The sequence below is a fragment of the Macrotis lagotis genome, chromosome 5, assembly GCF_037893015.1.
Source record: "Macrotis lagotis isolate mMagLag1 chromosome 5, bilby.v1.9.chrom.fasta, whole genome shotgun sequence".
Lineage (NCBI taxonomy): Eukaryota > Metazoa > Chordata > Mammalia > Peramelemorphia > Peramelidae > Macrotis > Macrotis lagotis.
The window spans coordinates 220,426,869-220,451,910 of record NC_133662.1 but is presented as its reverse complement, the minus strand read 5'-3'; positions in this window follow the sequence as shown (position 1 = coordinate 220,451,910).

The following is a 25,042-nucleotide window of genomic DNA, read 5'->3' as shown; positions in this document are numbered from 1 at the left end:
TTAGGTTTTTTGCAAGGCAAATGGGGTTAAGTGGCTTGCCCAAGGCCACACAGCTAGGTAATTGTTAAGTGTTTGAGGTTAGATTTGAACTCAGGTACTCCTGACTCTAGGGCTAGTGCTCTATCCACTGCACCACCTAGCTGCCTCCCAGCACCTTTTAAGGCTAAGTTCACATGCTGCATTCTAGTATTTGTTACAATGCAATTACTCTATTTTATTAAAAATATATTTATACATATATACATACATGTTTTACAGTAGCATATTATGCTATATTGTATTATATTACATTATGTTATAGATGTTATGTTATATTATGTCATATGTTACTCTATATCATATGATATATATCTTATAATGTTATATTATTCCATAGTGTTATATTATTAATGTATCATATTGTGTTATATATCTATATACCTGCTATTCCTTCCCCCAAAATTGTATGTTCCTTGAGGAAAATAATTATTTAATTTTTGATTTTATAAATCCTTGTTGAATGAAATCCAAATTGACTTAAAAATCAGAAAATCTTGGTTAAAATTTTGCTTCAGCTCAGTCTGGGCACTTTTGAGCAAGTAACTTCATTTCCCTTAGCCCTAGTTTTTTCATCTGTAAAATGAAGGAGTTGGGCTAGGTAAGGTTTTTTCACCTCCAAAATCCTGTTTTTGAACCTAAGTATAGGATTTTACATTTATGTGTGCTCATAATTACTAATTTCATTCTTTTAGCTTTATTACACCATTCCAGTCTGTCTAGAACTTTTTTTTAAATCATCCCAAAACATTATTGCTTTTTTGAGTGTGTGATTATTAATGGTGTGATGCATCTTAATATTTCTGGGATGATTTTATGTCCATTTTTTTTTATCATGGTCAACTTTCCTTTATGGGATCTTCATTCCAAGGTAATTCATTAATTGAGGTATCAATGCTCCATCCTGTTGCTGCTTGAATCCTTTCAAAGGACTTGCCTTTGAACAAGAAGGTCAACAAATTATTCAATAAAAATTCTCCCCAAAGACCTTTGTTGCTATGAAAGGAGAAAACAATTCTAAAGATACAGGCTTGAAAAATATTCTTCAAAGTGTGTTCATTAGACCATGGGAAAGCACTGATGAAAAAAGATTGGCCTATGCAAATACAAGATTGCATTCCTGTTTTTAATAGGTAGTTAAAGTTTAAATTCTAAACTCTGACAAAATTTTTAGGAAGAACCCTGTTTGTTTGAGATAGGCTTTTTTTTTCCCCATCAAGGAATTTGGGGTGGGTTGGGAGATGGGGGTTGTAAGGTGAGACCAACAGTGTTGGTAATGGATTTGTGACAAAGACTCAGGACCTGGGCAAGACCTGCTACTGATTAATTAGTGTAAAATGGGACAAATACTTGCTCAGGTGAGTTGGAAGCAGATTTGAGACCCAGGTGAGAAGAGGAACTGGATGGAAATTGAATGGAAAGTGGAAGGTTGAAGGACTGCCTTCTCAATTGAACAGACAAACCCTAAAGGGGAAAGGGAAGTCACAGTTAACTGTCACACAAGTTGACAAAAGAAGCACACATTTGTGGTTAATAAGGCAAGTTAAAATGAAAGAAGCTGAGTTAAAGGTAAAAAAGGAGTTGAGCAGAATTGAGCATTCCTTCCAAAAGGGGGAGTTGATGCAATCTCCTTGGGATGTATGAACAGACAGTTGGGATATTCTGATTAATTCTGACATGAGATGGAATGTTCTGTCCTAGCTTTTGTGTGATTGCCATTTAAGGGGAAACCTAAATTCATTAGGACTTCAATCCAGGAATGAGTAAAGAGGGAGGCAATATTTATAAGGTATTATGGGCTGATAAGGACCTCTTCTAGGAAGAGATTGAGTACAAATTCCCCTAAGCCCTCAGGATCTTTCTGTTTAATCTATCTGCTGGTGAAGAGTTCGATGCTGGGAAAGGATGATAGTATAGGAGTATTGACTTGGGTCCCTGCCCCTTAATCCTTTGTGATCACAAATGAATGTAATTAGACATCAAAGACAAAGGTTCCTTCAATTTAGCATCCTCCTCAAGTATTCTTACCATTGGTTATCCTGCCATCCATTCAAAATAATGAGGGGAATTCAACCTCAGAGGTTTCATTAGCAAAGTTCTCCTTAAAACCAATATCCTAATTAGAATCTTGGGATCATCAGGTTTTGTGGCTGATTAGCAAATTACTTCATCCGGACCTTCAAATTGCATTCTGCTTATGCAGCAGCAACAAAAAGCAAAACAGTCAACCAAGCAAAAAGCCATTCCTCTTGTTTACCCCTCTGTTTTCTTATCTCTGTCTACCTCAGTCTTAAATCATCTTCCACTATGCCCTCTGAAACCCCTGTTCTTTTAAAAACAAACAAAAAACCTATTTCCTCTTCATATACACAAACATTTACACACACATAAATATACACATATATATGTGTTTGTATATGTGTGTGTGACAGGTAGGGGGTATCATCATTATTCTTATAATTTTCTACTGTGTTTGACTTTTCCAAATTGTAGTACAAATATCAAATGTCTTCCACCTTTGATGGCTTTCTCTCTCACACCCAGAATTCAGTCCCTCTCATAACCATCTTAGAGATTTCCTTGCTTCCTTCAAATCTCAGTTTGTTGCCCCCTACAAGAAACATATCATGAGCTCCCCAATCACTAGTGATCTCTTTTCAGAAATTATTTTCTATATACTGTAGTTCCTATTTAATTTTCTACATATTCATAGTATATAGAATTTAAGTTCCCTGAGGACAAGGGATCTTTTTATTTTTTACTTTATTTCCAGCTACCAACACTGTGCCTTGGACAGGATAGGCATTTAATAAATGCTTATTAAATCAATTAGAAATATCATGTTGACTCTGCTGATCTTTTTTCTCATGCCCCAAAATCCTAGCTTGTTCATCAGTGTGCACTTTAAATGTTCAGGCTTTTGGGTGCCTTAAGAATGGTAAGATAGAGTTCTATATTTTGTTCTTCCTACAAAAGTCAAGACTTTCAGTGTTTGCTTTCAAAATTCCTACTTTGATCAAAGTGGATCCAGCTAGGAAAGACCTGAAGAAAGAAATGTTTTTAAACAATACTTCACAAGTTTTAGAAGCTTTCAATTCTTGTACATATCTGGTGAAATTGTCACTACAAAGAAATTTCTTTTTGGTTTTTGCAATGGGGTTAAATGACTTGTCCAAGGTCACACAAATAATTAAGTGTCTGAAGTCAAATTTGAACTCAGGACTGGTTCTCTATTCACTGCACCACCTAGCTGCCTCCACAAAGAAATTTCTTATACTTTTCTCTCTTTCTAGATATATCAATTCTATACCTCTTTGATTACTAGAATAAAATCCTTGATAGAACCCATACTCTCTGATGCTTGAGTAGTAGCATTATCCTTTGGATATATTGTATATAATTCTCATTCAAATTTCTTACAGATACTTGCTAATATTTCAGACCTATAGACTTTATTGTGTATAGATTATAAAATTCTCACTTGAACCAGATGAACAAAATCAGCATGTTGAGTTTGACAGCAATAGAGTAAATGAAACAGGTAAAAGTAAGAATAATAGATATTGATATGGCACTTACAGATTTGTAAATCTCTTTCACATGTTTGGTTCTTTAAAACATAGAAGACCTAGGGGCGGCTAGGTGGTGCAGTGGATAGAGTATGGGCCCTGGAGTCAGGAGGACCTGAATTCAAATCCAACCTCAGACACTTAATAATTACCTAGCTGTGTGGCCTCGGGCAAGCCACTTAACCCTATTGCCTTACAAAAAAACCTAAAAAACAAACAAACAAACAAAAAACATAGAAGACCTAGTACTCTGAATTTTTGGCATGAATCAGTCAAAGGCAAATTCACTTATGATTTCTGTGGAGGAAGGTTGTAAGAGAGGAAAAGGAAAAAGGACTTGATCAGAATAAAGAGAATATATAGATGATTTGAAGAGTTGGGAAAATAGGTAAGAAGGTGAATTTGAGATAAAAAAATTGGCAAAATGTATATTGAAGAAAATTCTAAAGAGCTCATCTTGGCTTAGAGTCACCTTTTAATTGTAAGAGAGTCAAGATCAAGCACAATTAAAGAGGATATAGGGGATTAAGGAGGATAAAACACAATTAGAGAGTAGATCATGAAGAGGTAGATTCAAAAACAATAAGGAGAAGGCAAGGTAAGTAAGAAAACACAAATGTGCAAATAATTAAGAAAATTGAAAGCCTGGATCCATAGGTGGAGGTAAATTGGCTGAACAATTTTTTAATGTTTAAAATTTAAATCGTCTGTTAAAAGTTTTAATCAAGTATTTAGTGTTGAGATGTAAACACAAAATTAGTTTCAAGAATGAAGCAGAAAATCTTACCCGTTATGGAAATCAAGGAAAATTGTATAGCAAATTGCATTGAGTATATAATATTTGAATTTCTGCTAGTGTTAGACAGCTATTATTCATACTCCAAGTGTAGGCTGATCTCTGGGAACAAAAGTTCAAAGGACTAAAAGCGTGATTTTCCATGCTTCAGGTTGTTGGAGGAAAAGAAGGGTTACTAAAGGAGATAGATGTGAATAAAAGAAAAGGGGAGTCTGAAGCAGAGGAAAAGAAACTTTACCCCTTTCAGGATGATACCTAATAAGAACAGGTTATACAGAGAAGAAAGGGAAGGAAAAGAGTACCTATACTAGTATTTCTCCAAGTGTGGTTCAAGGACTTCTTTCTTTTTCTTTCTTTTTTTTTAGGGTTTTTTTCCCCAAGGCAAATGGGGTTAAGTGGCTTGCCCGAGGCCACACAGCTAGGCAATCATTAAGTGTCTGAGGCTGGATTTGAACCCAGGTACTCCTGACTCCAGGGCGGATGCTTTATCCACTGCACCACCTAGCCACCCTCTCAAGGACTTCTTTCAGAGCATCTGTTTTCAGAATAGTGCTAACATGTTTTCATTTCTAATATGATAAACATAAATAGGTATAACCTACATAAACAAATATTCTTTGCAGTTTTCCATAATGTTTATGAGTTTAAAAATTTTAGAACTGCTAACCTATACAGTGTGCTTCAAAACACATCAAAGATTCCTGTGATATGTGAAAGCCTTGAATGTTTTGTGTCAATGTCAATGATAAATCAAGCCTTAGAAACTTAGGTGAGATTATATTATGATGAATAGAAGAAAAGAAGAGATGTAGTTGATGATTTTCTGCTCAGGGATGCCTTGTAGTTTCTGTGGCTCTACTTTATCCTTCTTATGAAGTGAGAGAAAGAAGGAGGAAAGAATACAAAGAAAGGAGGAAAGGAGGGAGAAAAGAAGCAAAGAAAGAAAAAAAGGAGTATTTCCAGGTACACAGCAAAAAAGCAAAAGGAAGATATTCTATGAAATAATAAATCTCCATTTCATACCATTTAAAAAAGTTTATAATACACACTACACACAACTTTCATAATTGCCTCACTTGTTTTTCTTTCTTCTGAACTTTCTTTTGTTTTCTTCTGGCATTTAACAAATATTTCAGTGGTCCTTTTTTGGGGAGGTCTCATTATCACTAACCTTATTTCTCCCATCTTTCCCTTTCACTTAAAAATCAAGAGAAATATTTGTTGCCCATACAAGAAATAAGCATAACTAAATAAAATGAACTCACACAAATATGTATGTCTCTTTATCTTGTGTCCATCATCTTCCTGTCTAGAGGAGGATAGCATGCTCCATCACTGATCCTCTAGAATCATGATTCATCATTACATTAATCAGTATTCTTGTCTTCCAAAATTATTTTCCTTCACAGTGTTGGGGTTTTTGTATAAATTGTTCCAACTGTCCTCTTTGTGTCACTTCATTCTACCCAGAATTCTCTGACATGTAATCTTTGTAATTTCTTTTTTTCTTTTTTAAATTTTATTTATTTAAGGCAATGGGGTTAAGTGACTTGCCCAAGGTCACACAGCTAGGTAATTATTAAGTGTCTGAGGTCACATTTGAACTCAGGTCCTCCTGACTACAGGGCCAGTGTTCTCTCCACTTTGCCACCTAGCTGCCCCAATCTTTGTAATTTCTTATCAGAACCTGTTTTTCTCTCCCCGTCATAATTATTTCTCTTTGTGTCTTCAGAATTTCAATCTTGAACATATTCTATCATATCTCAACTTATTTCCCTTATAGAATGTTATTTTAAGGAATTTTGCCTATTTTCCTTTTGAATATTTGTGTATGCATTGAAGAGGGGCTAATTGTACAGGGGACCCTTGATTAACTGACCACCCTCCAACCCAAGGGGCAGTTGTGATATAAGGGTTCATCCCTTTCAGATTTTGGTCAATGTAAATGACAGCTCCTTTACAATGACCATTCAGAAGTGGAAAGGAGCCCACCCTTTGCAAGCTGTAAATGGTCTGCTTCAAATTTCCAAAGAGATCAGCTCTTTTATTTCATTATTACTATACAGTCCTTTAAATTTAAGACTTAAACTCTGAAAGGGATAAAACATCAAAACTCCTTGTTCCTTCTCTCGCATAATTTTAGCAGCTGGTTGGGGGAGGAGCAGAGCTCCTTAGACTCTCTTCTCCCTAAATCTATTGAAGAGAATTTTTGGAAAGAATTTGAACCAGTGGGAGTTGGTTGGTTTTGTGCTGATCTTTCACTTGGGTCTCTGACGTATGCTCATAAAACTCAACTTTCTCTATCAACTTGCATATCTAACCTGCTCTTGGATTGCCTCAAGCCCGTGCAGGTCTATTACTAGCTTGGTTATACTGGAGTCAACTCAAACTGGCTCAGGGCTGATAGTTAAATTTTTAGTGTGAATATTTATTGGAAATCAGTAATGGCTATAAATCTGGGCTTGATTTATTATTTTCTTGATTGTCTAGGTAAGAAAGTGATGGAGAAAAGTTGTTAATGCAGATAGAATTTAAAAGTGTGTTATGCATACTTTTTCTGGGAGTGAGTGGGGGAGATCCAGTTGTTAAACATTTGCCAACACAGTCCTGCTCAAGCCTGTGCAATTATAGCACTTGGAACCTTTTACCCAACAACCCATTCCTCATTGTAGTTAGTCTAAGGTTGTCCATCTCTTTTGCTTTCACTGTTTCTTTGTGTAGCAATCTTTCTTCAGAAAGCAGGAATTCTGAAACCAAGTCTTCTCTCCATCTAAATATAGAGAAATGAAGTACAGTCTTGCTCTCTATGCATTTTCCACATTGCTAAATTGTCTTTTTGGTCATTCTTCCTTCTTTCCTTCCTTCATTTCTTTGTCTTCTTTTTTTTAACTAGAGGGAAAGGTAGGAAGAAAAGAAAAGAAATGATTATTAAGTGAAATAATACAAAAAAGAAATGGTTGTTAAATACAAATTAAATTAAATTTTAAGTGCTCTTTTATTACACTTCTCCTCGTGCATTATCTGTAGTCCAGAAATTTTTCTCAAAGTGAAGGACTAGTTCCATTTCATCTTTGTATTATAGATCATATTATAATGCCTTGGGCAAAGTTATTAAATATTTCTTAAAGACTCCAGGTCAGGAACCAGCTCTTCTATGTAATTCTGGTTTCCCAAGCTGAAAGTTTTATGCTTTGCCCTCAGAGTCCCCTAGACACTTTGTCTGATCTTCCTTTTCTCATACTGAATTCCTGCACTATATATTGCTTCTACCTAGGGGGACCCACATCTTCTGGGTGGCTAGAACTGCATCATCAGGTTTTATCTTTATATCTGCAGCACATAACACAGTGCTTTGCACAAGGGAGTTGCCTAATAAATGTCTATTAAATGAATAGATGAATCTCATTACCAAGTAAACTATTATTCAGTGAAAGAGGATATTCCTTTCACTACCCTTTTCTATATAGGGGCTGTTTGATAGTAACTTTGCACCAACCTGATCTTTTATTTACCCAACATTCTTTATGCATATACTTTTTATGATGCAATGCACTTAATTTTTTTATAGGTTAACAAGTATGTTTAATGATATTTTACTAAGTGGAAAAGAATTACTCTGACATGGAGGGGTCAAGCCTGAGCGCCAGACTCCTCACCAATGGATGAGCAAATGCTCTGTCTTTTTTTCCTAATAATATTATATTTATTTTTCTAACTACATGGATTCTCATAATTTTATTTTGCAAATACTTTAAATGAAAACAAGATCTCAATAATAAACAATGGAGGAAACTGGATTGCATAACTCAACTATCAGATTTACTCTTTAAATTTATGCTCTCCACTTTAAAAACACTTTCTTTTACTTATATCTTTTGTTTTAAAAGAATTTTTCTCCAGGACATCCCATCCATTTCCCTTCCTTTTTCCAGTTACTTCTTTTTAGTATTGACTCTTTTTTTTTATTTTTTAGGTTTTTGCAAGGTAAATGGGGTAAAGTGGCTTGCCCAAGGCCACACAGCTAGGTAATTATTAAGTGTCTGAGACCAGATTTGAACCCAGGTACTCCTGACTCCAGGGCCAGTGCTTTAGCCACTGCGCCACCTAGGCGCCCAAGTTACTTCTTTTTAACAAAGAATTTTAAAAGGGTGGGGGCAGCTAGGTGGTGCATTGGATAGAGCACTGGCCCTAGAGTCAGGAGGACCTGAGTTCAACTCTGGTCTCAGGCACCTAATCAGTACCTAACTGTGTGACCTTTAGATAAATAAATAAAAAGGGGGTGGATGGGTGGGAGAGGATCTAATTCAGTACACCTTTCACATATCCATCAACCAAATATTATATTATATTAGGTGCAGGGATCTGAACCCAAAACTCCCCTATCCCTACAGAGGAGAGAAGGAGGGTGCATTCCACTTTTTTAAAAAAAGGCAACTAACAGGAAAACAAGTTGAGATAGGTCATGTCCCAGTTGTTCTAGGGAGTCTTCTCTGATCCCTTCTGTTCTCATTGGTAACTCTTGTCTTGTTGGAGCTATCTAGATGGTACAATAGATAGGGTGACAGGTTTGGAATTAGGAAGACGAGTACAAATCTGTTCTCAAATACTTATTAGCTGTAGGATCCTGGGCAAATTATTTAATCTCTGTTTACCTCAGTTTCCTTATTTATAAATGGGAATAGTAATAGAACTTATCCTCCATGGCTATTGGGAAGATCAATTGAAATAATAAAGGAACAGGTGCTACATAGATGATCGGTGCTACGTAGTTAATAGATATAATAACATTATGCTCAGATGGAGTCTGTGCCCCACAATTTCATGTATAATTTATACAAATCATATACTATTTAATACTATTTCTTTTTCAGCTTTGTCTCTCCAGGGAGATCAGGTATTTTTCATTTATATTTCCCTTAGTGTCTGTGTGTTGTCATTGTGTGTCCTTTTGTTCTCAAAGAAGACCATGACATCAGAAAAATGTTGCCATGAAAAGTAAGTGAATTGGATTTGAGTGGGGGGAGGGGCTACTGTGCAAAGTCATTAGCCTTACTTTCTCCTGTGGAGTCATCTGGGTCCAGTGGCCATGTATGGATCAGGATGACTGGATAAGAGGCAATAGAGGTTAAATGATTTGTCCAGGCTCACACAGCTAGTAAGTGTCAAATGTCTGTTATGAGATTTGAATTCAGTTCCTCCTTACTTTACTGTGCCATCTAGCTGGTATCTATGTGTAGCATAATGCTGACTGCTGATAGGTACTCAATAAAAAAATATGCAAATTGAATATTACATTTTTTAAAAAGGTAATTTCATTTGGAACTATGCCCAAAGGGCAACAAAAATGTGCATACCCTTTGACCCAGCAATACCACTACTGGGTAGTGGTAGTGAAGAGATGATGAAAAAGGGTAAAAACATCACTTGTAGAAAAATATTCATAGCAGCTCTGTTTGTGGTGGCAAAGAATTGGAAATCAAGTAAATGTCCTTCAATTGGGGAATGGCTTAGCAAACTGTGGTATATGTATGTCATGGAACACTATTGTTCTATTAGAAACCAGGAAGGATGGGAATTCAGGGAAGCCTGGAAGGATTTGCATGAACTGATGCTGAGTGAGATGAGCAGAACCAGAAAAACACTGTACACCCTAACAGCAACATGGGGGCAATGATCAACTTTGATGGACTTACTCATTCCATCAGTGCAACAATCAGGGACAATTTGGGGCTGTCTGCAATGGAGAATAATCATCTGTATCCAGAGAAAGAACTGTGGCATTTGAACAAAGACCAAGGACGATTACCTTAAATTTAGAAAAAAAAAATACTGATTATTTATTGTCTGATCTTGCTATCTCTTATACTTTATATTTCTTCCTTAAGGATATGACTTCTCTCTCATCACACTCAGTTTGGATCAGTGTACAACATGGAAACAAAGTAAAGACTGACAAATTGCCTTCTGTGGGGGTGGGGGGGAGGGAAGTATGATTAAGGGAAAAATTGTAAAACTCAAAATAAATAAAATATTTAAGGAAAAAATAAAACTAAAAACATTAAACTTATTTTAAAAATTAAATTAAATAAATTAAGTTAAATTAAAAATTTAAAAAAGGTAATTTCAAAACAAGTATATAGAAAGCAAGCACATACACATAGATAGCAATACTTCAATATTCCAATGCATAGGTATCTCACTGATGTGGCATTTCTCCCAGCTGTGCAGATAATGACCCATGCCTGTAATAATGACCTTATTAGCTTTTGTACATGTTCTTCCATTGCATGCTACAGGAGGTCCACCCAATATGTTCTTGGTCTTCCTTGTGTTGCATTGACATTCGAGAATAACAGTGGAACATTGAAGGTGGTTCACTAGTTAACTTTTTCTATGTGATCAGTCCCCTTTCTTTTCTGATCACTTTCTCTTGGATGATCCTAACCCTTGTGGGTGATATGTTGTAGCCTGCTTATACCTACAATACACAGAATGTTCTTTGGGTGAACCTCAGTTTCTTTGGAAATTGTAGTACTATATGACTCGAAGCCATACAACAGCAGAAGAATTTTGGTGCAAAAGACAAGCCTTTGTTTTAAGGAGAAGCTTGAGGCTATTAAAAGAATGGTCCAATTTCTCAACAGCAAAGTCAATCCAATCCAAACACTAAAACTTTTCATATTTTGTGTAACAACATGGTGAAGTTGGCCCCCTGATCCTGTTTGTATTCTAAAATATTATGTTACAAGGGATATCAGAAAGATTATCTTAGAAAGTAAAATATTTGTGTCCAGCATTTGGTTCCAGAAGGCTAATGTATTGGTTAATTTTGGGAGGGAGTGTGTATTGTTTTATTTTAAAATTTCTCAAATATAATTTTTGGAGGCCTAAGTAGAAAAAACATTGGATTTGAAATCAGGGCAACTGGCCTTAAATTCCAGTTCTGCTTCTTACTAGTTATGTGAATTTGGGCAATTCATTTTCCTCTCTTTGAGCCTCAGTGTCCTTGTCTGTCAAATGGGTGCATTGGGTGAGGTGATATTGAATATCTCCCTGAATGCAAAAATCTTACATTTCTATGAACATGTTCCTATATCTTCAACATTTATAATAGTGATGGATATAAAAAAATGATAGCTCTGGATATGATCATCAAAGAAAATCTTTTATTTAGGATCTATGTAAAGAAGCGATGGTGTGATATAACAGAAAGTTCTTGTGGAATTTCTTCCCCAACCCCTCTTCATTCTAATACCTCTCTTTGTTAAGTATTTCCTATTTATCCTGAATATTATTACTTGCTTTGTATGTATTTGCTTGCGGGTTGTTTCCCTCATTAGATTGTAAGGTCCTTGAGGGCAGACTGACTTTTGCTTCTTTTGCTATCCCTACCACATAGTTATTGATTGGTTGAATTGTAGACAGAACACTTGGAAATAAGTCCAAGTTATATAAGCTATATGATTCTGGGAGTCATATTTTTCTGTTTCCTTTTTTGTAATAATGATAAAGAAAATAATCATAATCATCATAATAAAATAACAGAGAACTAAATATTCTTAGAGAACTCAGCCAATAAGCTCTAGCACTGAAGGTAGTCTCTAGCATTATAGTAGGCTGATGCCAGCATCCCTGGACATGTATTTCCAGTGATAATATGAGAAATAAACGGGCCAGGTGGAGAGTCATAAGATGTCTTCATTTATTGATCAGGGTCCAGGATATTTATCCTATAACTACAGCAACAAACACGTTTCTACTCCACCTGATTCTTACAATACTTATCATTCTTATCAATAGACCATGGTATTCCATAATGTCAAGGTACAGGGATCACAGGTGTTGGTCATGATTGATCTAGCTGTTTTTCAAGGCATATGGTTAGCCCTTACCTGTACAGGACATGGTCCTGGATCACAGGCAGTCATGCAGAGCCTTGGGCTTGTCACTAGTAAACCCTGGAGCTGGCCTCAGAGATCCTTGTGGAGACCGGATCAGGTATCATGCCTTTCCACAGTAGGTGCTTAATAAATTTTTATTTACTTGACTTAACTTGTACTAGATGTATCAAAAACTCTCCAATGGACCAAACTGTTGTCTATAATTGTTCAAACATAACATAGATACACAAAATCTCAAGAACAACATTTTTTGGTAGATGTTACCCTGTCAAAGCATAATTTCCAAGCTACAAATAATCAAAAGCTCCCGGTTGTGATGACCTAAGACAAGATGTCAAAATCACATCTGGGAACAGGATGAGGTCTGTATCATCCCTATTGTCCTGTCAGCTGCTAAATATGTACCATGGATGCTTTTAGTAATCCTATAGATAATAACCTTGCACCTTAACACTTAAAAGAAAAAAAACCCCAGATTTTCACACACCTATTCAACAGTACCCAGAGCATTAGATAAAAAAATAATAACAGGATAGTCACTTATCAAAGGACCACAGAATGTAAGAAATGAATTAGAATAATAATCTTAATGACTAGTACTGGTAATAGTAGAAGTAAGTAGTAGTGATAGTAGTAGTGGTGGTAGCAGTAGTAAGAGTGGGACTGGGAGTGGTTGTGCTGATGGTGGTAAATTATAATGGTGTGTAAGGGAATGAGAGAAATTTAACACATCACATAACTTGACCTGGAGACCAGAATATATATATATACATTAGAAGCTTACTTTCATAAACTAACAGATTTCAGGTTTTTAATAAAGGCTTCAAAATATCTTGGAAAATTTCACAAATGAACTGTATTGAAACTGGAAGAGCATTATCAAAGGCAAAATTATTGTTTATGATAATCTAGATATTACACTATCGATCCATAAAAATTTGAGAACTAAAGTAAAATAGATGTTATGATACCAAATATTTATAATCGCTAAACTACATTGAATGACTTTTCTAATTATAAAATTGTAGAATATAAGATTTGGATGGGTCTTCAGTGGCCAAATAGCCTAACCCATGCTGGACTCATATTCAAGTATTCTGCCTATGATTCTATTAATCAATAAACATTTGTTATACATCTATTTTGTACCAAGACCTGTACTATATACAAGAAGAGGCAATAAAACCAGTATAAGAGTTTATCCTCTAATGAGGGAAACAGCATACAAACAAACATATACAAATTACGTTGAATTATACAGAATTAATAGGAAATGATTAACAGAAGAAAGAAATTCCACAGAGCTTTCTGTTAAATCACAAATTTCTGGATCTTAATATTTTTTCCTTTGATGACCATATCTGAGTTCAGCAATTTTTTTCGGGGGGGGGGCGTTGTGGGGCAATGAGGTTAAGTGACACATAGCTAGTGTCTGAACATCAAGTGTCTGAAGTCACATTTGAACTCAGGTTCCCCTGACTCCAGGATCAGTGTTCTACCCATTGTGTCACCTAGTTGCCCCAATAGGGTCAACATTTTCAATATGAATCACCATTGTAGCTGTTGAAGACATAAGAATTCCCAGTGTAGGCTGACAAATGAGCATCCAGACTTTTAAGGAAGGGGATCTCATTATTCCTCAAGGAAATCCATTGTACTAGTAAATAACTTTAATTATGAAGATTTTTTTCCCCAGAGCTCAATTCTACATTTGTCCATTTTCAAAGAGATCTAGCAAAAGAAATTAAAGTTGTCTGGGAATAGAATGAATTGCAGGGATCTCTATGAAACTATAGGTATCCAAAAGATACTTTCTGTGAGCCTATAAGAGATGAGTTGACATCTAAGTACCTATATTAAAATAGAAAAAGAAGTTGTTTTAGGTGTGGCTAGGTGGTGCAGTGGATAAAGCACTGGCCCTGGAGTCAGGAGTACTTGGGTTCAAATCCGGTCTCAGACACTTAATAATTACCTAGCTGTGTGACCTTGGGCAAGCCACTTAACCCCATTTGCCTTGCAAAAGCCTAAAAAAAGAAGTTGTTTTATCCATTTGTCCAGTCAACAGAATATTAAATATAAAAGGATTATAATAGGATAGTATTTGTCTCAGGGCGATTTTTATTTGAACTTCATTGAAAAAGGCAAGAATAATAATGATGATAGTATCTACTTAAGGTTTGCAAAGTGCCTTATAACTCTTATCTCATTTGAATCCTATGAGATAGGTGTTTTTATTATTTCCATTTTATACTAAGGTAAATAGGTTAAAGGACTTGCTCGGGATCACACAATTTCAAAGTGTCTGAGGTTGCATTTGAACTCAGGTCTTTCTGATTCCAAGTTCAGTGTTCTACTTACTATATCACTTAGCATATTAATAATAAAAGCAGTAATAGTAATTATAGCCTTATCTAATTTACAAACAAGATAAAATGTTGTATCATGTGACAGCTGAAAATGATACATATCATTGCTATTGTAGAGAAGTATAGAACATATGTCAAAGATCATCTAATCCAATCTGTACATGACCAACAATTCTATTAACATACATTTTGATAATCGCCATTAAATCACCTCTTGATGATCTTCCAGAATCTGCCTCATTAGATAATCCACTCCAGTTTTTTTGAATACTTTTATTAAGACAAATTAAGAATTTGTTCCTAATACTTGAATGAATTTGTGAGGTCATTGATGTGGGCACCCCTTTCCAGGATGCTGCCTGCAACCCTCCATGTCTTCCCACCCTCTGAGATTCTTATCCACGATTTAATTTTTGTTTTTATATGCTCATTGTTCAGAAGAGTGTCTAGCATATAGCAGGTGCTTATTAAATGCTTACTGTTTGTTTACCTGTCCATAAATACGTTTCTTTTAACCATTGCAATTTCCCCCATTGATCTTAGTTCTTCCCTTTGAGATCAATTAGATATCTCCTTTATGTGATATTATTCAAAAAAATTTGAAAATCACTGTCTTATTGTACTGTCTTCTTTTCTTCTGGTTGAGCATCCCTGCTTCATCTGATGTCCATATGTAGGGACCTTCACTATTTTAGCAAATTGGTCATCTTTTTCAACATGTTTGAATTTCTTGAAAAATGAAGAAAATATATGTCGTACTTTCACCATGACAGATTATGGGAAACTACTCATTTTCTTTTATTCTCATAATTCTTCTGTTCAGGCAGTCTCAAAACACATTCACTTTGGGGAGGTACTAGATCACACTTTTGCTTCATATTGAGTCTGAAGGTCACTAAAGTGTTCATTTCGCTTTTATATTTAGTTATCTAGCCGCCCCTTCCCTATAATGTTCTAAAGAATAGGACTTCACATTTATCCCTATCAAATTTAAGATTCAGCTCATTATAACAACTTGCCAAGACATTTGATGATCTTCATTTTGTGACATATTTTGTTAAATTTTACTGTCAGCTATAGGTAATACTCTGCACATCTGTTAAATGTGTTACATGTTGATAAGAACTCAAGCCATGTACCAATGAAATAGAATAATCTTTCTACACTGATATCAATAATCATCATATTTTGGGTCTAGGGATCATTCCTGAATCCAACTAGATGTCATAATCTGACCTATAACTTCCTACTTTGTTTAAAATATCTAAAAAAGACATGGTTCAATGCCTTAATCAAACCAAGGTATGACATGTTCCTAATTGACCAGACCTGTAACTTTGTCATTTAGAAAAAAAATTTATGTGATCCATATAGTTAATAAAAGGCCTTGAAGGGCATTGAAGATGATCTATTACTATGATTTTAAAAAAATTTTTTAATTGAATGAATAACAATTACAAAATGAATAACAATTACAAAAAATGAATGAACAAAACAACAACAGATATTCTTTTATTTTATTTTATTTTAGTTTTTTTAGTTTTTACAAGGCAAATGGGGTTGAGTGGCTTGCCCAAGGCCACACAGCTAGGTAAATATTAAGTGTTTGAGGCTGGGTTTGAACTCAGGTCCTCCTGACTCCAGGGCCAGTGCTGTATCTAGTGCGCCACCTAGCCACCCCCTTTTTTAAATTAAAGATTTTATTTGAATTTTATAATTTTCCCCCAATCTTACTTCCCTCCCCCCAACCCCCCCACAGAAAGCAATTTGTCAGTCTTTACTTTGTTTCCATGTTGTATATTGATCCAAATTGAGTGTGATGAGGGAGAAATCATATCCTCAAGGAAGAAACATAAAGTATAAGAGATAAGATCAGACAATAAGATATCTGGTTTTTCCCCTAAATTAAAGGGAATAGTCCTTGAACTTTGTTCAAACTCCATGGTTCTTTCTCTGGATACAGATGGCATTCTCCTTTGCAGACAGCCCAAAATTGTTCCTGGTTGTTGCACTGATGGAATGAGTGAGTCCATCAAGGTTGATCATTACCTCCATGTTGCTGTTAGGGTGTACAGTGTTTATCTGGTTCTGCTCTTCTCACTCAGCAACAGTTCATGCAAATCCTTCCAGGCTTCCCTGATTCCCATCCCTCCTGGTTTCTAATAGGACAATAGTGTTCCGTGGCATACATACACCACAATTTGCTAAGCCATTCCCCAATTGAAGGACATTTAACTTGATTTCCAATTCTTTGCCACCACAAACAGGGCTGCTATGAATATTTTTGTACAAGTGATGTTTTTTTACCCTTCTTCATGATGTCTTCAGGGTATAGATCCAGTAGTGGTATTGCTGGGTCAAAGGGTATGTACATTTTTGTTGCCCTTTGGGCACAGTGTCAAATTGCTCTCCAGAAAGGTTGGATGAATTCACAGCTCCACCAACAGTGTAATAGTGTCCCAGATTTCCCACAACCCTTCAAACAATGATCATTATTCTTTCTGGTCATACTGGCCAGTCTGAGAGGTGTAAGGTGGTACCTCAGAGAAGCTTTAATGTGCATTTCTCTAATAATTAATGATTTAGAGCAATTTTTCATATGGCTATGGATTGCTTTGACTTCCTCATCTGTAAATTGCCTTCGCAGATCCTTTGACTATTTGTCAACTGGGGAATGGCCTTTTTAAAATATGACTCAGTTCTCTGTATATTTTAGAAATGAGTCCTTTGTCAGAATCATTAGAACAACAGATATCTCATCTAGTAATCTTGTTTAAAAAAAGGACATGCCCTAATGATAAAATGTAAACTTCTTGATTGGTGGTGCAGTAGACAGATTCCAAGACCTGGAATAAGGAAGATCTGAGTTTAAATCCAACCTGAGACATTTTTCTTATTCAGGCTTTGAATACAGACAATTCAGGTTTTGAATACATACCTCAAAAATCCATACCCTGCTTGCCTTAGTTTCCTGATAGGTAAAATGAATTTGTCAAGAAAACCCCAAATGTAGTCACAAAGAGCCAGACATGACTGAAAAATATTTGAACAACAACAACAAACTCTTTGAAGGCAGGACATGTATTACTTTTATCTTTTTATCCTTGACAAGTGTCTGATACATAGTAGATGATTATTGATTGATTGAACAGATGAGAAAGCAACTGTCATTGACCTTGTAATACAATGCTACCAGTGTTCATCAAATTTTAAAAATGTTCTCATCCTAAGATCTCAAGCACTCTATAGTACCGCTCAACATTTAGGACCATTCCCAGTACAACAAAGGGGAGCAGGTTTAGAGCACTATCAAGATAAGTAAACTCCTCAGAACAACAGTGCCCTACTACCACAAGGTACCTTGATTTTTCATTCTCTTTCCTTGTAATACATCCATCTCTATATTTGTAATAAAAAAATCAGTTTAAAAAACACCAGTCCAGAAATCTCATCTAGCTTTCTTTTTTATAGTCTACTATATGTGGCCTCAAAGTAAGAGAGAAAGACCAATGTCCTCAATATGCTATTGTCAGAAATTGTTGCTTCCCCCTAATTGTGGCTGTAGGCAATGAAGTCAATCTCACAACCCTACTTCTTGGAGAATTTATACTGGTTCTTATTCAGTACTCACCATTTACCCTTCTAATTGCTTGCAAGCATTCCCTTTAATACCATGCCTTTGAATTTTTCTAAAAATTAAAGTCAAATATAGCTTGATGACTCTTTCTTCTTCATTCCTTTTTGATTATTAGAGCAAAACTAATGTTTTTAGATAAATTCTAGACCTTCCTTCCTTTTCTTCCTGCCTTTCTTCCTTTCTTTTGTCCTTCCTCCTTCTTGAGTTTCAACCCATTTAAATATGTGTGTGTGTGTGTTTATATATGTATGTATATTTTTTTTACCATTCCTGACCCAAACATTATGCTCTAAGTAAAACTAATGGCTGAATAGTTTGATATTCCCTAAATCTTCTGTTAGCCCTATCTCATCCACTAGAAGTCCCTTCAGCCTCCAATATAGTTTTTAAAAATAACTTTTAAAATTTGGAAAATATGCTACTAAGAAAGAATATACATTTTTAGAAGTGTTTTCAAAAATTAGGTCTGGAACCAGTCTCTCCTGGTCCCTAGTCCCTCTGTATTTCAGAAAATTAAACCAACTCATTCCAAAACTATTAAAATTAAAATTTTTTTTTCACAAAACAATTTTTTCTTTCCATCCTACTCTCCCCCAAGAAAAGAGAAAACCAAACCCATGTATCATATCAAATTTGCATGTTGACCCTGCCATCAAATGTTCTGAATATTTAGTCTATCACCTATTTGCCAAGAGATGGGTAGGATTCTTCATCATCAGTCTTTTGGAATCGTGAATGTTGACCATTGTTATGAATAGAGATGTTAGGGACAGGTTGCAGATGATACTGAAGCAGGAGCCACTAGGTGACAGCAGAGGGCGCTGGTTGTTGTATGGGCTCTGTGGCACCAGGTGGCAGCAGAGCCTCATCAACCAGTCATATACCTGTATGATCATTTTTTTTTTCAAAATCTAGGATGTCTGGAAGATGAATAAAGAGGTTTCTGGGGAATTCCTACTTTTTCTTGGGCCACATCGCTGCTCCTTGCAGAGGCTTAAAGAAGATCAATTCAAATCTGTTTGTCTGGTACATCATCACCTGTGAACAGCCGCTTAGAGCCATTATTTATTCCCTAGGATATTCCTATCACCAGCATGAAGTGCACAGGGGCAGATGGGAAGGGCATCAAGAATTCTAGATTTAAAGCTAGTATATGCCTCCCAGTTCAGCATCATCATTTTGTAGATGGAGGCTAAAGATGCTAACTCACAAGATCACAATAGGTAGTGGTACCATCTTAACTCAGGTTCTCTGACTTACTGTACTACACTGTCTCTCAGGAGGGTTCTATGTTTGACCCACCACAAATCAGGATTTAGAGCCCAAGGGACCTTAAAGATGAGGTAACTGAAACAACCTGGCTTTTTTTTTTTACTGACTCATTCAGAAACACTATTTGTCCCAAAGAAGAGAAATTGTCTTTTGAGGTCAAGAAAAATATTTTCTGCCTATTGATTATAGGTGTCATTTTAGGATGTAATGACAAAAATCTTAGATTTGGAGACCCGACTTTAATGAGACCCAGGGAAATTTACTTAGTCTCTCTGAGTTTCAATTTTCTCATCTGCAAAGACAGGATAAAAGTGTTTGAATTATCTGTCTTGCAAGATTGTTAGGAGGAAAACAAGTTAAAATTGTATATAAATGTGAACAGTGGTTATTGCATTTTGAAGGGTAAGATAGTTGGATTATTTGTGGTTGGGAGAATAAGGGAAGTAAAATCTGATAGCAGCTTTGGTATCTCTTTATCCAGTCTTTGCAAATGTATATTTTATTCTCTATTCAACAGAGAGTTATGAAGGTTTTTGACAAGAGGAATAGGATCTATTCCCTAGAAAGGTTATTTTCTTTTTTTTTTGTTTATTTTTTTTTATCTGACTACAAATCCAGCACTCTATCTACTGGACCACCTAGTTGTCTATACAGGAAAGTTTTCTTCCGTTTTGTTTTTTGTAAGGCATTGGGGTTAAAGTGACTTGCCCAAGGTCACATAGCTAGGTAATTATTATGTGTCTGAGACCAGATTTGAACTTTCCTGACTCCAGGCTTGGTGCTCTATCCACTGCACCACCAAGCTCCCCCAGTAAATCTTTCTTTAAAAGAGTCAGAAGTATAATGGTCCTCCAAGACTGTAGAGTTCTCCATCACTAGTCACTTTAATTTGGGTCTTAATGGACATCCTTAGGGGTATTCTAGAGAAAAGATTTCCATATTGATAGCAGTTGGAGATCTCCAACTTGGAGATCTTGTGAAGCTTAGAGTATCCTTTTGACCTATCTTAAAGGTCAAAAGGACCTTAAAGATGTCTACAAGGTTTCTACTTAGTTATTAGGTTGACTCTCCACTCTCCCAGAAGCCCAACCTCCTCCCCCAATCCTACCCAGCTACTGTTTAGTTTGTTATTCAACTCAGAGGTATTTGAATTTAAAAGTATATGCTTGATCCATACCCTGAGAGGAACAAAGACAAAATTTAAATAGTACTTGCACTCAAGAAAACTTCTGTTCTATTTCCAGAGACTTCAAATACAGATCTACTGTAAGAATTTACAAAATGAGGTAATTTTGTTTTGGGAGATAACTAGTAGATAGAAGGATTAGAATTTTTTTTTCTGTAGATGGTGGGACTTGAGATTAGGGATTCTCCAAGGAAAGGGGTGAAGAAAAAAGTGCATTTCAGGTTGGGGGGAGGTGAGGAATGGAGTCTCCACTAAGAACAAATAGATCAGCACCGCTAGATTGTAGAATACTTGGAATGAAATCAATTCTAAGAAAACTAGAAAGTTAAGATGCCTAATTTGGGGAAGGGCTTTATATGTCAATTACATTTTTTTTTTTGGTAAAGCAATGGGGTTTTAGTGACTTGCCCAAAGCCACACAGCTAGGTAATTATTAAGTGTCTAAAACTGGATTTGAACTCAGGTACTCCTGATTTACCACCTAGCTGCCTCCTTGTTATAAATGTCTTGAGAATACTTAGTTCAGAGTGATTAAAATGGTTTTTATTAAGATATCTTAACAAAATGGCACACCTCTCTCATGGTGGGAGAGAGGGGCCAGGAAGGTTATTTTCACAAAAATAACTTTTCACAAAAGGATAGAGAGATTGGAGAGGGAAAGGTCAGGGAGATTTCAGTGTGATCCTGGTATGACATATTCTCTCTCTCTGTCTCTCTCTGCTTTGGAGTGAAAGTTATTCTTCTTTCTGGAAGAAAAAAGGAAGAGATTTGAGGAGCAATTCCAGGTTCTGAGAGACAAAGAAGTTTGGAGACAATGTGGTTCAGTGGTATAGACTTCCCCTTCAGTCAGAAGAAGAGAATGAAAGTCCTCAGTGATGCTCTGCTCAGTTATACTGAGGCAGATACTTGCTGATCTGATAAACAAGATATGTCATTTGTCTTCCAAGGGTAAAGCAGAGTCACTTCCAAGACTTGTCAGAAAGAGATAATTATTATCAACTATTAGTTATTGTGAGCATAAATAATTCTTCCAGAAGGAACTTAGAAAACATTACTAGAGATTGTAAAGTCTTGGGCAAGATTAAAAAGAAGGGAAAAAGTCAACACAACAACATAGTACATGGAGGAAAAGATACTTGTGGCAGGAGACATTCTCTTTGGGAACATTCCACTTACTACAGGCTCACTCTCTGTAGAAGCAGATCAACCCTTGGAACATTCAGCAGATAAGACATTTGGGAATGGAGATACACACTCTGGAAACATTCCAATCATTACTGACCCAGGTGGAATTTTCTTCTCTGTCACTCTTTGAAAGCAAATGAAAAACCCATTTGGAAAGTAAACAGATGATTAAGAGACTGTTTGAATATGAAATTTGAATTTCTAGATCAGGGAAGACATAAGGGAAAGATGGACTTTTGTCTAGGGATGGATCAATTAAGAAAATTGATCATGGACTCTTGTGAATCTAAAAGGAAGGGAAAAGGAATAAACAGCCCATATATAATTGTTAAACAAGGTACCAGTCAGTCACAGTAGTTAGAATAAGGACAGTAGAGACTGTCATGAATTTTCTGGAGATCAAATTCACAAAAGTAGCCAGCAATCAAGTCAATAGCCTCAGATGTAGATACATAAGAAACATAAAGCATGACTCTACTCCCAAAAGTCAATATCCTTAGACTAATTAGGACCTGCAAAACTCTACACCCATCCTCTGGGAATCTAGAGGATCCCTAAATTCCCAAATTCTTGCCATAGAAGACATTATGACAGATTATGAATTCCAGACATCTCAAAAGTGGAGGAGATAAAATGTGAATTTGAGAAATATAAAGTATTTTAAAATATTTTAAGAATGAACAAGAAGGGGGCAGCTATTTGGTGGAGTGAATAGAGCACCGGTCCTGGAGTCAGGAGTACCTGAGTTCAAATCTGGCCTCAGACATTTAATAATTACCTAGCTGTGTGACCTTAGGCAAGTCACTTAATCCCATTGCCTTACCAAAAAAACTCCTAAAATTAAAAAAAATGGACGAGAAGGTTAGATGACTATATTGGGCTCATGTGTATCTGAGAGAAATATCCATTGGAAGAGAGAGAGGAGGCAGCTAGGTGGCACAGTGCATAAAACACCAGCCTTGGGGTCAGGAGGACCTGAGTTCAAATCTGTCCTCAGACACTTAATAATTACCTAGCTGCATGACCTTGGGCAAGCCACTTAACCCCATTGCCTTGCAAAAAACCAGAGAGAGAGAGAGAGAGAGAGAGAGAGAGAGAGAGAGAGAGAGAGAGAGAGAGAAATAGACTATTAGAAGAGAGAACTCTTCTGAGTCAGGTAATTAGTTTTGGAAAACTAAATGGGATTTTTTTTAAAAGTTAAAATATTTTATTTGCTTTCCAATTATATACAATAGTAGTTTCTACCTATCATTTTGGTAAGGTAGTAATCTTTGGACTAGAAAAGAGGAGTGACCTTGTGTAGTTCTCTTTATAAGATTTATTAATGTTTTGAACTTATGCCAAGCTAATAAACAGCATGAGATTCTACATGGGATTGACCATAGTTATATAGAGATCATCTGCTGAAGTATAGTTCAGTTGTGCTATGGGATGATTTTGTGTGTCAAACTGTGATGGTCAGAGCAGAGGAATGGTGGCATAAGAGATAAGAACAGTTCAATTCAGTAAACATTTAAGCCCATTCTACCTGCTCTGGTGTTTAGAACTGGCAATACTTCCCACTTTCATAGATCCATGATCTTTATGTGATAAGTACTTCATCTAACAGTACAGATCACCATCCACTCAGCCTTTTCATCTTGTGACACACTCATTCATGTTATTCAGTAAATTCTCCATAGAAGTAATCCAGATGTGTTAGGAAACTTCCTCTGGATTGCTTGCCATTATAGGAATACCATGAAGTCCAAAGGATATCCATTAGTCATTCCTTGTTATCACTACATGGTCACTGTTTTCCTTTTTATTCATCTATCTTTTTGATATCTTTTGTGCCATCACTTCTTGTGCACAATTCTTTGTTGGCAATATGTTTCAGCTTACTCACACCTGCTGTACAATTTTCTATTGTTCTTTGAATGATCTGTAACTTTCATTCTCTAGAAGCTGGATATTTTATGATTTTAAATCACATAGTATCACTGGATGAATACTGATCTTTAAAACTATTGGTTCTAAATTAGTTCTAATATTAGAAATATTAGAACTTGAGAACACATAGTGGAATCATTGGAAGCCATGTACATTTACCCAAATCATTCTAGCCCACTTTTCTCACTTTTCTGTTCCATTCTTGGCTTGTTGACTATTTGCAGTATCTGTTCAGGATGCACACACACATACACACACACAAATACACAATTTATATATGATATAACTTTATAGGCTGTTAATCATAGTCTAAAAATAGGCAATCTTCATCTATTTGAAATTTTCTGCATCATTTCTGCATCTCTTTTGAATGCTTTTGGATCTCTTTTAGGAGCTTCCACATAATTCATGATTTTGATTCAGTTGGCACCAAGAAGAGTATTTGGAGGACCTCTCCATTAATAAGGAATAATTCTATTTAGATCCTTTGTTAACAGCTACCATGACAAAGTACTTTCTTGGCAAAGTGCTTCAAAGATGAAGATTCAAAGATGGAAAATAAAGTCCAGGGAAGCAAGCCCTGTGATTGGACTACTTTCTCTGCAGGCATCTACTCAGGGACCACAGCTACTGAACACCTAGAAAAGAAAGTTCTTGGCACCATCAAATGATTTGACATAAAAAGATACAATTTTATTCGTGGAAAAGACATTTAAAAAGATGGAATATTATCTGATTGTTGATGGATTCCAAGGAACACTGAGCCCTTTAATATGATTTACAGGAAAACCTATATGGACCGTCTTTCCTATTGGAATGGGGAAACTTGAGAATAGGAGATTCCCTACCTTTCTATTTCCCCTCCCCCAATGTTTTGCATATAGCTTAATGCATGCTTTTTTCATTCATTTATTCATTCACCAAAGATAAAATACTATGTGTAGGTAATCCCCAACTAGGGTAAAAAAATAGTCCCTGCTCTTAAGGAAATTTCCTTAGTTTGAGGGGTGCATCATTTTTTGGTGAGTTATTTTTCCATATTTTGAGGAAGGAGAGGGACCTTAGAAGCTAAAGAGCTCAGGAAAGACTTCCTTTTTAAGGTGAAACCTAAAGGGAGTCCCAAAGGTAGCTAAGAAAGGTAAAAGGTAGGGGATAAAGGAGT